This window comes from Meriones unguiculatus, chromosome X (assembly GCF_030254825.1).
Source record: "Meriones unguiculatus strain TT.TT164.6M chromosome X, Bangor_MerUng_6.1, whole genome shotgun sequence".
Taxonomy (NCBI): Eukaryota; Metazoa; Chordata; class Mammalia; order Rodentia; family Muridae; genus Meriones; species Meriones unguiculatus.
The window spans coordinates 116,556,373-116,570,609 of NC_083369.1; the positions used below are offsets into that span (position 1 = coordinate 116,556,373).

At 39.7% G+C, this 14,237-nt stretch overlaps 1 pseudogene; it reads left to right on the forward strand.

Annotated features, from left to right (window-relative positions):
• The window catches only part of LOC132649916 (COP9 signalosome complex subunit 5-like), a 68,552-nt pseudogene extending 54,710 nt beyond the window's left edge, over positions 1 to 13,842 (forward strand).
• Positions 13,843 to 14,237: the final 395 nt, after the last annotated feature.

A 14,237-nucleotide genomic window follows, 5' to 3' on the forward strand; every position in this document is an offset into this window, starting at 1 on the left:
TGAAGGAAGTAAACAAAACAACTCAAGACCTGAAGATAGAATTAGAAAAATTAAAGAAAACACAAATGGAAGAAATAATGGAAAGGAAGAATCTAGGGAAGAAAACAGGAACTACAGAGGTAAGCATAACCAACAGACTACAAGAGATGGAAGAAAGAATCTCAGGTGTAGAAGATACAATGGAAGAAATCGATGTATCTGTCAAAGAAAATGTTAAATCTGAAAAATTCCTGACACAGACCATCCAAGAAATGCAAGACAATATGAAAAGACAAAACCTAAGAATAATAGGTATAGAGGAAAAAGAAGACTCCCTTCTTCAAGGCCCAGAAAATATTTTCAACAAAATCATTGAAGAAAATTTCCCCAAGCTAAAGGAGAGGCCAATTAGAATAAATGAGGCCTACAGAACACCCAGCAAATTTGACCAGAAAAGAAAATCCTCCCGCCACATAATAATCAAAACAGTAAGTATACAGAACAAAGAAAAAATACTAAAAGCTGCAAGGGAAAAAGGCCAAGTAACATATAATGGCAAACCCATTAGAATCACACCTGACTTTTCAACAGAGACTATGAAAGCCAGAAGGGCCTGGACAGATATCATGCAGACCCTAAGAGAACACAGATGTCAGCCCAGGCTACTATACCCAGCAAAACTCTCAGTCCTCATAGATGGAGAAAACAAGATATTCAATGACAAAAACAAATTTCAACAATACCTACAAACAAATCCAGCATTACGGAAGACACTGGAAGGGAAAATACAACCCAAGAAAGCTAGCTACATTCAAGAAAACACAGGAAATAAATAACCTCACTTCAGTAAAACAAAAAGCAACCAAACACACAACCTGATGACCACAGCCAACATCAAAATCAAGAGATCTAACAGCCACTGGTCATTAATCTCTCTCAACATCAATGGACTCAACTCTCCAATAAAAAGACACAGATTAACAGAATGGATATGTAAACAAAACCCAGCAATCTGTTGCATACAAGAAACACTCCTAAGACACAAAGATAGACATTACCTGAGGGTAAAGGGTTGGAAGACGACTTTCCAAGCAAACGGACCCAAGAAGCAAGCAGGAGTAGCCATTCTAATATCTGATAAAATAGACTTTCAACCAAAATTAATCAAAAGAGATGGGGAAGGACACTTCATACTCATCAAGGGAAAATTCCACCAGGAAGACATCACAATCCTGAACATATATGCCCCAAATACAAGGGCACCCACATTTGTGAAAGAAACATTGATAAAATTTAAAGCACATATAGATCCACACACATTAATAGTGGGAGACTTCAACACCCCACTCTCAACAAATGACAGGTCAACAAAACAGAAATTAAACAAAGAAACAATGTCTCTGACAGAGGTCATGAATCAAATGGACCTAACAGACATTTACAGAACTTTACACCCAAACAAAAAAGAATTTACCTTCTTCTCAGCACCTCATGGAACCTTCTCCAAAATAGACCACATAGTGGGTCACAAAGCAAGCCTCAGCAAATACAAGAAGAATGAAATAATCCCATGTATCTTGTCTGATCACCATGGAATAAAGCTGGACCTCAACAATAACAGAAATAACAAAAAGCCTACACACACATGGAAACTGAACAACTTGTTACTAAATGACAGCTGGGTCAGGGAAGAAATAAAGAAAGAAATTAAAGTCTTTCTAGAAATCAATGAAAATGAAGACACAACATACCCGAACTTATGGGACACAATGAAAGCAGTGCTAAGAGGAAAGTTCATAGCACTAAGTGCCTTCAAAAAGAAATTCGAGACAGCTCATTCAAGCACCCTAATGGCTCACTTAAAAACCCTAGAAAAAGAAGAAGCAGACACACCAAGAAGGAGTAGACGGCTGGAAATAATCAAACTCAGGGCTGAAATCAATCAATTGGAAACAAATAAAACAATTCAAAGAATCAATGAAACCAAGAGCTGGTTCTTTGAGAAAATCAACAAGATCGACAAACCCTTAGCCAGGCTAACTAAAAGGCAGAGAGACACCACCCAAATCAACAAAATCAGAAATGAAAAGGGGGATATAACTACAGACACTGAGGAAATCCAAACAATCATTAGGACTTACTTCAAAAGTCTATATGCCACAAAATTTGAAAATCTAAATGAAATGGACAATTTTCTTGATCGATTTGACTTACCAAAGCTGAACCAGGACCAGGTAAATCAACTAAATAGACCTATATGCCCCAAAGAAATAGAGGCGGTCATCAAAAGTCTCCCATCCAAAAAAAGCCCAGGACCAGATGGCTTCAGCGCAGAATTCTACCAGACCTTCAAAGAAGAGCTAACACCAATTCTCTTCAAACTATTCCACAAAATAGAAACAGAAGGAATATTACCAAATTCATTCTATGAAGCCACAGTCACCTTGGTACCTAAACCTCACAAAGACTCAACAAAGAAAGAGAATTTCCGGCCAATCTCCCTTATGAACATTGATGCAAAAATACTTAATAAAATACTTGCAAACCGAATCCAAGAACACATCAAAGATATTATCCACTATGACCAAGTAGGCTTCATCCCAGGTATGCAGGGGTGGTTCAATATACGGAAATCCATCAATGTGATCCACCATATTAACAAACTGAAAGAAAAAAACCACATGATAATCTCCCTAGATGCTGAAAAAGCCTTTGACAAAATCCAACATCCATTCATGTTCAAAGTATTGGAGAGATCAGGGATACAAGGCACATATCTAAACATAGTAAAGGCGATATACAGCAAGCCTATAGCCAACATCAAACTGAATGGAGAGAAACTTAAAGCAACCCCACTGAAATCAGGGACAAGACAAGGCTGCCCACTCTCTCCATATCTCTTCAACATAGTGTTGGAAGTCCTTGCTAGAGCAATAGGACAGTTGAAGGAGATCAAGGGGATACAAATTGGAAAGGAAGAAGTCAAATTATCACTATTTGCAGATGATATGATAGTATACGTGAGTGACCCCAAAAACTCTACCAGGGAACTCCTACAGCTGATAAACACCTTCAGCAAAGTGGCAGGATACAAAATTAACTCAAAAAAATCAGTAGCCCTCCTGTATACAAAAGACAAAAGGGCTGAGAAAGAAATTAAGGAAACAACACCCTTCACAATAGCCACAAATGACATAAGGTACCTCGGAGTAACCCTAACCAAGGAAGTCAAAGACTTGTATGAAAAAAATTTCAAATCTCTGAAGAAAGAATTAGAAGAAGATATGAGAAGATGGAAAGATCTCCCATGCTCATGGCTTGGTAGGATTAACATAGTAAAAATGGCCATCTTACCAAAAGCAATCTACAGATTCAATGCAATGCCCATCAAATTACCAACACAATTCTTTACAGACCTGGAAAGGAAAATTCTCAACTTCATATGGAATAACAAGAAACCCAGAATTGCTAAAACAATCCTCTACAATAAAAGATCTTCTGGAGGTATCTCCATCCCTGATCTTAAGTTGTACTATAGAGCAACAGTTTTAAAAACTGCATGGTACTGGCATAGAAACAGAATGGTGGATCAATGGAACCGAACAGAGGACCCAGAAATAAACCCACAAACTTATGGACACCTGATCTTTGACAAAGACGCCAAAACCATACAATGGAAAAAAGATAGCATCTTCAACAAATGGTGCTGGTCTAACTGGATGTCTACATGTAGAAAAATGAAAATAGATCCATACTTGTCACCCTGCACAAAACTGAAGTCCAAGTGGATCAAAGACCTCAACATAAAACCAGACACATTAAATCGGCTTGAAAAAAAAGTGGGAAATACCCTAGAACTCATTGGTACAGGGGGAAACTTCCTGAACAGAACACCAACAGCACAGACTCTAAGAGCAACAACCAATAAATGGGACCTCATGAAACTGAAAAGCTTCTGTAAAGCAAAGGACACCGTCATCAAAACAAAGCGACCACCTACAGATTGGGAAAGAATCTTCACCAACCCTTTATCTGACAGAGGACTCATATCCAGTATATATAAAGAACTAAAGAAGCTGAAAAGCAGCAAACCAAGTAATCCACTTAAAAAATGGGGAACAGAGCTAAACAGAGAATTCTCTGTAGAGGAATACCGAATTGCAGAGAAGCACTTAAAGAAATGCTCAACCTCATTAGCCATTAGGGAAATGCAAATCAAAACAACCCTGAGATTTCACCTTACACCCATGAGAATGGCCAAGATCAAAAACTCAAGTGACAGCACATGCTGGAGAGGTTGTGGAGAAAGGGGAACCCTTCTCCACTGCTGGTGGGAATGTAAACTTGTACAACCACTCTGGAAATCAATCTGGCGCTTTCTCAGACAACTAGGAATAGCGCTTCCTCAAGATCCAGCCATACCACTACTGGGCATATATCCAAAAGAGGCTCAAGTACACAAAAAGGACATTTGCTCAACCATGTTTGTAGCAGCTTTATTTGTAATAGCCAGAAGCTGGAAACAACCCAGATGCCCCTCAACTGAAGAATGGATGCAGAAATTGTGGTACATCTACACAATGGAATATTACTCAGCAATGAAAAATAAGGAAATCATGAAATTCGCAGGTAAATGGTGGGATCTGGAAAGGATCATCCTGAGTGAGTTGTCCCAGAAGCAAAAAGACACACATGGTATATACTCACTCATATAGACATACAACATAGGACAAACCCACTAAAACCTGTGCATCTAAAGAAACTAAGCAAGAGAGAGGACCCTAACTAAAACGTCCAATCCCCATCCAGAAAGGCAAAGAGGATGGACATCAGAAGAAGAAGAAAACAGGAAACAACCTAGGAACCTACCACAGAGGGCCTCTGAAAGCCTCTGCCCTTCAGACTATCAAAGCAGATGCTGAGCCTGATGGGCAACTGTTGGGCAGAGTGAACGGAATTTTAGGTAAGAACTGGGAAATAGTAAGAGCTGGAGAGGACAGGGTCTCCACAAGGAGAGCAACAGAACAAGAAAATTTGAACATAGGGAACTTCCCAGTGACTCATACTCCAACCAAGGACTATTCATGGAGATAACCTAGAACCCCTGCACAGATGTAGCCCAGGGCAGTTCAGAGTCCAATTGGGTTACATAGTAATGTGAAGAGGGACTGCCTCTGACATAATCTGATTGGCCTGCTCTTTGATCACCTCCCTCGGGGGGGGGGGGGGGTTGCAGCCTTACCAGGCCACAGTAGAGGACAATACAGCCACTTTTGATGTGAACTGACAGACTAAGATCAGAAAGGAGAGGAGAACCTCCCCTATTAGTGGACTTGGGGAGTGGCATGCAAGCAGAGGGAGGAGGGAGGGTGGGATTGGGATGGGAGGAGGGAGGGGCTTATAGGGGGATGCAGAATGAATAAAGTGTAATTGATGAAAAAATTAAGAAAAAAAGGGAAAAAAATAATTTAAGAACCTTAAATGACTTTCAAAATTGGAGGAAAACATGGAGTTAGTCAATTGGCATGGAGCACGTCTCGCCCCTGGGGGCAATGGTCTCCTGAACCTACTCAGACCTCGGAAACCACCACTGCTAGTTCTAGAACTGACGCAGGATGTTCCAACGAGGGGTTAAGGCTTCTCATAATATTTCCTATAAGCCCACACCGGTTTGTCTATATCCCCCATTTTTATTCATTATTAGCCAGATAGAGCCAAGTAATTGTGGTAATGATACTCGCTTTTTTTTAAACCCCAATGCTAGTAAAGTTAGGTATGCCCTGGTTACTCGCATGCCTCACTGGGTGCCTATGCCCATTGATGCCCCTCACGCTATGACTCTCTTCAGACAGAAAAGGGATCTTGGAACTACAGCCACCATTGTTACTACCATCTCATTGACGGCTGTTGGAGCTACCACCAGGGCATTAGCCATGAGTCATACTGGGCAGACTGCTCAGACCCTGAATAATCATTTAGCCAATGTAGCTCATGCCTTAGTTGTACATAAAGGAATTAATGCTCAACTAAAAGGAAGCTTGATGGTGTTCAATCAGAGGATTGACCTCGTGCAGGAGCAAATTGATACCCTATGGCAAATCGCTCAACCTGGCTGTCAATGAAAGTATGCTGGACTTTGTGTCACTAGCATACAACATGAGAATTTTTCCTGCGCTGCAAATCTGTCTAAAAAATTGTCGAGCTATATTTTAGGTAATTGGACTGGAGAATTCGATACTACGATGGAGCAGCTGAGAGTGGCCATTGTCACAGTAAATTCTACCGGAGTGGACGCAGGACTAGCCACAGGATTATCAACATGGATTGCTGCAGCCATGAATCATCTGAAGGAATGGGCGGGCATGGGAGTATTAGCAGGCCTTCTGGTGTTGGTCTCCTTGGTTTGCCTGTGGTTTATATGCAAGATTAGAGTCTCACAACAATGTGATGCAGCCATGATCATTCAGGCCTTACAGCCATTGAAGCAAGACATTCTCCCCAAGCATGGTTGGATACCATAAAAAGCTAAAATGATACGCTCAGGATGCGAGGCTAAGCACTGCACTCAGGGTCAGCCGCTTTGGACCCAGAGAAGAGCATGTCTGATTGCATGCGGGTTGATGCCCCAAGTCCCGCCTCTGAGAAAAAGGTATCGGACGGGTCCGATGCTCTTTGGGTGGATGACACCTAAATGAACATCTGTACAAAGTCCCAATTTATTTCTAATATCAGAGATCAGACCTCTACTCTTGCCTGATGCGTCTAAAACAAAAAGGGGGAACTGTAGAGAGCTGCAGAATGCTATGCCTTAAAGATGGAGCTGGTTTCCGCCTTCCACCTTCCCGATGGTGAGTGCTCTCTGTCAGGAACAACTCCACATTTGGCTAAGGCCGAGGATCTGGCTTGCTTCCATGTATGTGGACCTATCTGCATTGCCCCTGTGGCACGCCTGGGTTGGCTACCCAGAGGCTATTTAAGCTGTGGGCTGGCTTTCCCCGGGGTCCGAGAATTGTTCAATGTTCCTGAATAAACTGCATTGAAAAAAAAAAAAAATAGAGCTTAAAGGCTATTTAGCTCCTACACAAATGCCACAAATCCATGTATCTTTGGGACTAAATACAAGTCAAAAGATTTTTCATGGAGCTGCTTGTGTTAAGGAGAGTAAAGAAAACTCACCAATGGATGCTGTCTAAACTGTCTCACTATTTTCAGGTGTTTTGTTTTGGTAGCAAAGCTGGCTTTAATTGGCATTATTCAATTTTCAAAGTATTTATTGAATACTTACCGTGGCCTAGCACTGGATTAAAGATTTTCATGTCGTTTAATAATCATGGCAGTCCAGTACTGTACTTTCATTCCTTTTCTGTAAATAGGGAAATAAACAAATGCATTCAGAAATTCACCTCATTATCATACTACAGTAATGAACTCAGGAGCACCAAACTGAAAATCACCTCTGAACAGTTAAACTGTTGACTGGCATTAGGAAACTGAAGTATCTAAACTTACCTACCTGTAAGATAAAAGTAAATCTAGCTATTGATGATGTTATGAAGATTAGATGAGGTAATTTATTTAAAGCTTCTAGATGAGCCATATGCAATGAGCCATAGTAGTGATTATCTTTCTCTCTTTTCCCTGTAAACAGAAGAGCCAAATTTTTAACTTATGTTTTGATTTCCAAGATGGTCTCTGTTCTTTCAGCTTGTGGTTGCAATTTAATTAATAAATCAATAAATTTAGGTCATAAAGTTAGAACTGAGAACATAATCAAAGCTATGATGATTACATGTTAATGGAGATAAAAAGGCCTATCGAGTTGATCATATTATTCCTTCACTTCAATAGGATATTAAAGTTTACTTTGTAATCTTCAATTTCCCTGGGGGCCAGAGATGATGATGACTCGTGAAGCTATTTCCCAGTGCTTGTAGATGCTGTTTTATTCCCCCCCAGCCCCCCATTCTACAGTCCTCTTCCATCACTACAGATCCCTTCAGTATTTATTTATTTTCATAAAAAATCTTTTGAAATTGTATATTATGTAAGAACCTTGATTGTACTGTGATTTTGTTTTATAGTCAGCATTACTTTAAATACTGCAAAATCTCAACATTGGCTCTACTGAAAATCGTGATGCATGCCAGATCAGGAGGCAACCTGGAAGTGATGGGCTTGGTGCTTGGTAAAGAGGACAGTGGGACCATGATCATCATGGGCAGTTTTGTTTTGTCTGTAGAGGTCACTGAAACCAAAATAAATTCTCAGGCTGCCACATATGAGGAAATGGCTGCAAACACAGAAAATGACAAACAGGTAAAAATATGGTTTCTTAGAACTTAGTAACTCTTAAGAGTCTCAAGATGACTTTTGGGTTTCTGAGCTTAAAACTGTCCTTTTCACATTAAAATTTACAATTAAAATTGAATAATTTTCATGTAAAGTATTAAAAATCTTGTGAGGTTTATAGTACTAGGTTGGAGGAAGGAGTCCTTCTCAATTAAATTTTCATAGTCAGTGTCAGTTGTGTTTCAAATTGAAAAAAAAATATGTAGGCTTGGCATTCATGAGCCCAGAGTTCAATATCTCCAGAATCCCTCAACACTGGAAAAAAAAATGAAGAAATTTAGGAATTAACTATTCCTGAGAAGAGTGAATCTAATTTTTTCTAAGTAATTTTATTTATTTATTTATTTATTTATTTATTTATTACAATTTATTCACTTTGTATCCCAGCTGCAGCCCCCTCTCTTGTCCCAGTCCCACCAACCTTCCCTCATCTCCTTCTATGTCCTTTCCCTATTCACCTGATAGGGGAGTAACTTCTCCCATTCTAACTGACCTTAGAGTATCAGGTCTCATCAAGGCTCACTGCATCATCTTCCTCTGTTGCCTGGCAAGGCTCCACCCACCAAGGGAATGTGATCAGAGAGCCTGCCACTGTGTTAATGTCAGAGACAGCCCCTGCACCCCTTGCTAGGGAACCCACTTGTATACTGACCAGCCGATTGGCTTTCTCTAAACAGGGGTTCTAGGTCCTCTCTATGAATGGTCCATAGTTGGAGTATAGGTCTCTACAGTCCCCACTCAGCCAAGGAAGTTTGGCAATGTTTTCCTCCTTGTGGAGTTCCTGTCCCCTCCAGGTCTTTCTATCTCCCTCTTCTTTCTATCTCTTTTTCTTAATAATTCTGCCACTCTTCCCAAAATTAGGCTATGAGTTTAAGTTTCTCCTTCAATATCCAGGTAGGTAGAGTCTATCCGAGGTCCCTTGTGGACCTCCTGTCTTGTTCCTTCTACTACTTTCAAATCAATACTGTTTGCCCTTCTGAATATGGATTAAGCATCTTCCCTAGGGTCCTCCTTGTTGTTAAGCTTCTTGAGGGCTATAGATTTAGTATGTTTATCCTATATTATATGGTTAATATCCGCTTATAAGTGAGTATATAACATTTGTGTCTTTCTGCTTCTGGGTTATCTCACTCGGGATGATCTTTCCTCGTTCCCATCATTAGCCTGCAAATTGTATGATTTCCTTGTTTGAATTACTGAGTACTGTTCCATTGTGTAAATGTACCACAATTTCGGCATCCATTACTTCATGAGAGACATCTAGGTTGTTTCCAGATTCTGGCTATTACGAATAGAGCTGCTACAAACGTGGTTGAGCAAATGTCGTTAGTGAGTGGTGGGGTATCTTTTGGATATATGCCTAGGAGTGGTATAGCTGGATCTTGAGGTACCATTATTCCTAAATTTTGGCAGAAGCACCAGATTGATTTCCAAAGTGATTGTACTAGGTTACATTCCCACCAACAGTGGAGGAGGGTTCCACTTTCTCCATATCCTCTCCAGCATGCATCATTCCTTAAGCTTTTTATCTTAGCCATTCTGATGAGTGTGAGGTTGAAATCTAATGGACTAGGATATTTTTCTTCCTTAAGTTACTTATATACTTACACAGAACAAGATCAAGATTTTTTGTTCAATTTTTTAAGTATGTTGTATGTGATATGCATCTATGTGCAGATATGTTTTATAATCTACAGCATATTCCTGCGAAGGTATATCAGATGTTAGTGATAATGTCTGGGCTGAGAAAGAGAGAGATGAGGGAAAAGGTACAGAAAGAGAGTGGATTGCCTTGATCTGGTACCTTGATAATTTTACACTGCATGCATGTGTGTCTTTTCAGAAATTCTTTAGCTTCAAAGAAGCATGTGCTTCACACTGCTACTAGACCACAGTGCTTCATAAAACCTGTAAATGACAATATCTGAGATTCTACCACACCTCAAGCAAGCTTTTTCTTTCATGTATTAAGGTGGCCACCTTGAAAATGCAATTAGCTTATACCAGAGCTACCCAGGTTAAAGCTCTTGGCTCTCTGGGATTGATGTTAGTAGGCAGATGCTTAACTTGCACTCCCAGTAACCATTCATGGCAGTGGTGGTACGTGCATTAAAAAAACAAAACAAAACAAAACAAAACAAAAAGTGTCTCTGCTTTAGCAAAGAACTAAAGAACTCTAGTTTGATTCTTATCACCCATATGAAGGCTTACAACCTAGATCCAGGGTATCTGAAACCTTTCTCTGACCTCCAAGGACACGATATAAGACATATATTCAAGGAGTCATACATAAGGTAAAAATAAATAAGCGAATGAATGAATGAGGGTCTCATGTGTTTCAGGCTGGTCATTACCTCCTGAAATTGAACTCCTGATTCTCCTATTATGTGCTTAGCATACTAGGACTATAAGTGTAGAGTACCACATTCTTTTTAGCATTTTTTTATTTCAGTTTTAATTTTTGTTGTTTGTCTTCCTTCTTGTACGTTTGTATCAGGAGCTGGGGGAGAGACATACACATGCTATGACCCATGTACATAGGTGAGAAGACAGCTTGTTGGGGTCCATTCTCTCCCTCCACCATGTCGGTCTCAGGGACCAAATTCAGGTCCTCAGGCTTGACAGTAGGCACGTTTACCCATAGGACCATCCTAGTGGCTCCACTTTTTTTGTTTCATTTTACCTTTTGTTTTTATGGTGTCAGGGTTTCATATGCTATTTAAGAGTTCTCTCTACCATGAAGCTATATCCTCAGTCCTCTAGCTTCAGTAAATATTTAAAAATTTGTATCTTTATGAGTGTTTGCATGTTATCTTTGTGCACCACACATGTGCTTGGTGCCTGTAGGGTCCAGAAGTAGCAGTGGGATACCCTGGAATTGGAGTTAGATGTGAGTGCTGGGAACCAAACCCATTTCCTTCTGCCAGAGCAGCAACTACCCTTAACTTCTGAGGTATCCCTCCAACCTATATAAGTTTTGTATGGGTTTAATTTTGTTTTGTTTTGTTACTGTTTTTGGCACAGAGTCTCTCTGTTATGTAGCTCTGTCTATCCTAGAACTGGATATGTTGACCAGGCTGTCCTTGAACTCCCAGACAGCCTCTGCCTGAGTGTTCAGGTTAATGCCATATACCACCACACCAAGCTTGTTTTATGTTTCTGTGTGTGTGTGTGTGTGTGTGTGTGTGTGTGTGTGTGTGTGTGTGTGTTTTAAGTTGTTCAGAAAGATTTGCTAAAGAAAGAATACTGAAAAATTAAAACACTGTGATAAAGGCTTAAGCTCTGGTGTCTTAACCCTCTTGCACCTCACACTTCACTCCTGTGATAAGAAGTTAAATCATAGAACCCATGTCATCTTCTTTGCTCTGCATAGGCATTTAATCAGGGTGGACTGAATTGGAGAAGCAGAAATGGCTAGAACCTGTCTTCTTCTATGTCCAGGGTGCTTTAGATGCAATCTGGATTTTATTAGGAGGAAACTAATAGTTGTTCATCTATTAAAGTATTTGGGTAAGGGAGGGAAGATTCTCAGTTGATTTGTTTGTTTCAAAAATATGTCCTTGTTGAATAGCATGCACAGCTTAAATAATAATAATAAATACTCTTTGATGATATGGTAACTAAATCTAATCTGTAAAATAACTGAATATTCCCATTTTATTGAACTTTTCTGGTTATTTTGGTTATCTTTTTCAGATGGTTTGCTAGTTTAGTTTACAAATATATAGTGCTATATTTACTTGCTTGTTTTGGGTTTCTGATCTTGACTCACTAGAACATATGGTTTATGTTGACCAATATTAAGCATATATCTCTTCTAGATTAACCCAACCAGAACAATATCTTCAGGAAAAGTGAATCTTGATACCCTTTGGACATATCCAAAGGTAATTTGGATGGAGAAGATAAGCAGGACATTCACAGTCTCAGGTAGTTTATACTAGCCATGAAATTACTTACCTGTGAAGCACTGGGAGTAGAGATGTGAGTCACCACAGGAGTGGCATGTGTTCATGAGTACAAGCACTGGTGTGCAGGTCAGAAGACAGCCTTTGGTGCCAGTCTTCTCCTTCCTCCTTGTTTGAGGCAGGTTCTTTTAGTTTTCACTGCAAATGTGCTACCAGCCACCAGGCTTATACAGCTGGCTTCTGTGGAATCTGTCTCCAGCTCCCCCGACTATAAGTATTAACTAGTCCTTCTTTGTGTGGGTTTTGGGATCCAAATTTAGCTTCTCATATTTTTATACAATCTTTTTTTTTAAAGTTCTAAGGGATAGAGGCAAGCTATATGTCCATCCTGTTTGATATTTTTTTAGTGTAGAAAACTTTTCAAATACAAAATTGCAAACTGCCACAGTTCAAATAAAAAGATAACATAGTTGTTAAATATTAATCTTGGCAGACAAAGGGTTTTATCCGGGCACAGGGTCTTTTCTGAGACTGACACTCAAACAAGGACCGTCCATGGATATAACCTAGAACTTCTGCTCGGATGTGGCCCATGGTAGCTCAGTAACCAAGTAGTTTTCCAAAGTAAGGGGAACAAGGACTATTTCTAACAGGATCTCAAGGGTAGGCTCTTTGACCTCCCCCCCCCAGGGGAGGAGCAGTCCTGTTAGACCACAGAGGAGGACTGTGCAGCCTGCCCTGAACATACCTGATAAAACAGGATCAAATGAAAGGGGAGGAGGTCCTCCCTTATCAGTAGACTTGGAAAGGGGCAGGGAGGAGACCAGGGAGGGAGTGTGGGGTTGGGGAGGGAATGAGGGAGCGAGATACAGCTGGGACACAGAGTTAACAAAATGTAACTAAAAAGAAAAATTAAAATTAAAAAAAAAGAGAAATGCTTGTGAGACCTTTGCAGCTTGACAAGTACTAGAGAAATAAGCTGAATCCATCTCTTTCCATGAAGGGAGCCTGTAGTCAGCAATCGATATTACTAGCATATGTAAACATCACCTAAACACAAGAGAATTTAAGCCATATGCCAAATCCTGCCTAGAGAAACTAATGGCTTTGGAGGTGAGTAGGAGGAATGTTTTTTCCTTCTTGGATTTGTTATTTGCTTTGGTTTTGCTTTTAAGATAAAATCACACTCTGTATAGCCCATGCTTTCCTGGAGCTGAATACATGCTGTCCTCACAACTGTCAGTAGTCCTTTTGTCTCTGCCTCCCAAGTACTGAAATTGACATGTATGAGCCACCAGGCCCAGCTGTTATTAAAATATTGATGCTTACTAATTGGTTTTCCAGATTTTCATCCCATCCATAATAAGCTATAGAATATGCTAAGGGGATTTTCTTTCCTTCTCTCTTTCTTTCTTTCTTTCTTTCTTTCTTTCTTTCTTTCTTTCTTTCTTTCTTTCTTTCTTTCCTTCTTTCCTTTCCTTCTTTCTTTCTTCTTTGTCTTTCTTTCTTCCTTTCTGGCTACAAATCTCCTGATGAAGAACGTTCTGAGTATCAGACTATACCACTTAATAAAATAGAAGACTTTTTTGTGCACTGCAAACAGTGAGTAGTCGACCAGACATCAGGGCCAAGGATGTAACACAACAGCAGAATACATGCCTGTCACTCCCATGGCCTTGAGTTCAACCCCAGCACCAAAAACTCAGAAATGATTTAGTCAAAGATTTTTTTAACACATAAGAAAACTCAGACAGAATGCATTTGATAATATATAGTACCTTTGAAATAGTAGTAAAAATTGATTTAGGATAATAGTCAAATTATTTAGGTAATAATTACTCTTTTATTTATGTTTATTCCTCAGTAATTATATTAATATAGCTCATATCTTTCACATAAACATAAACATTTTTTATTGCACAGGATACTGTGTCCACAAAAAATTAACAGTGGAGACAAATACTACAGGTCTACAGTAACATGTTTGCTGACCTTCAAATA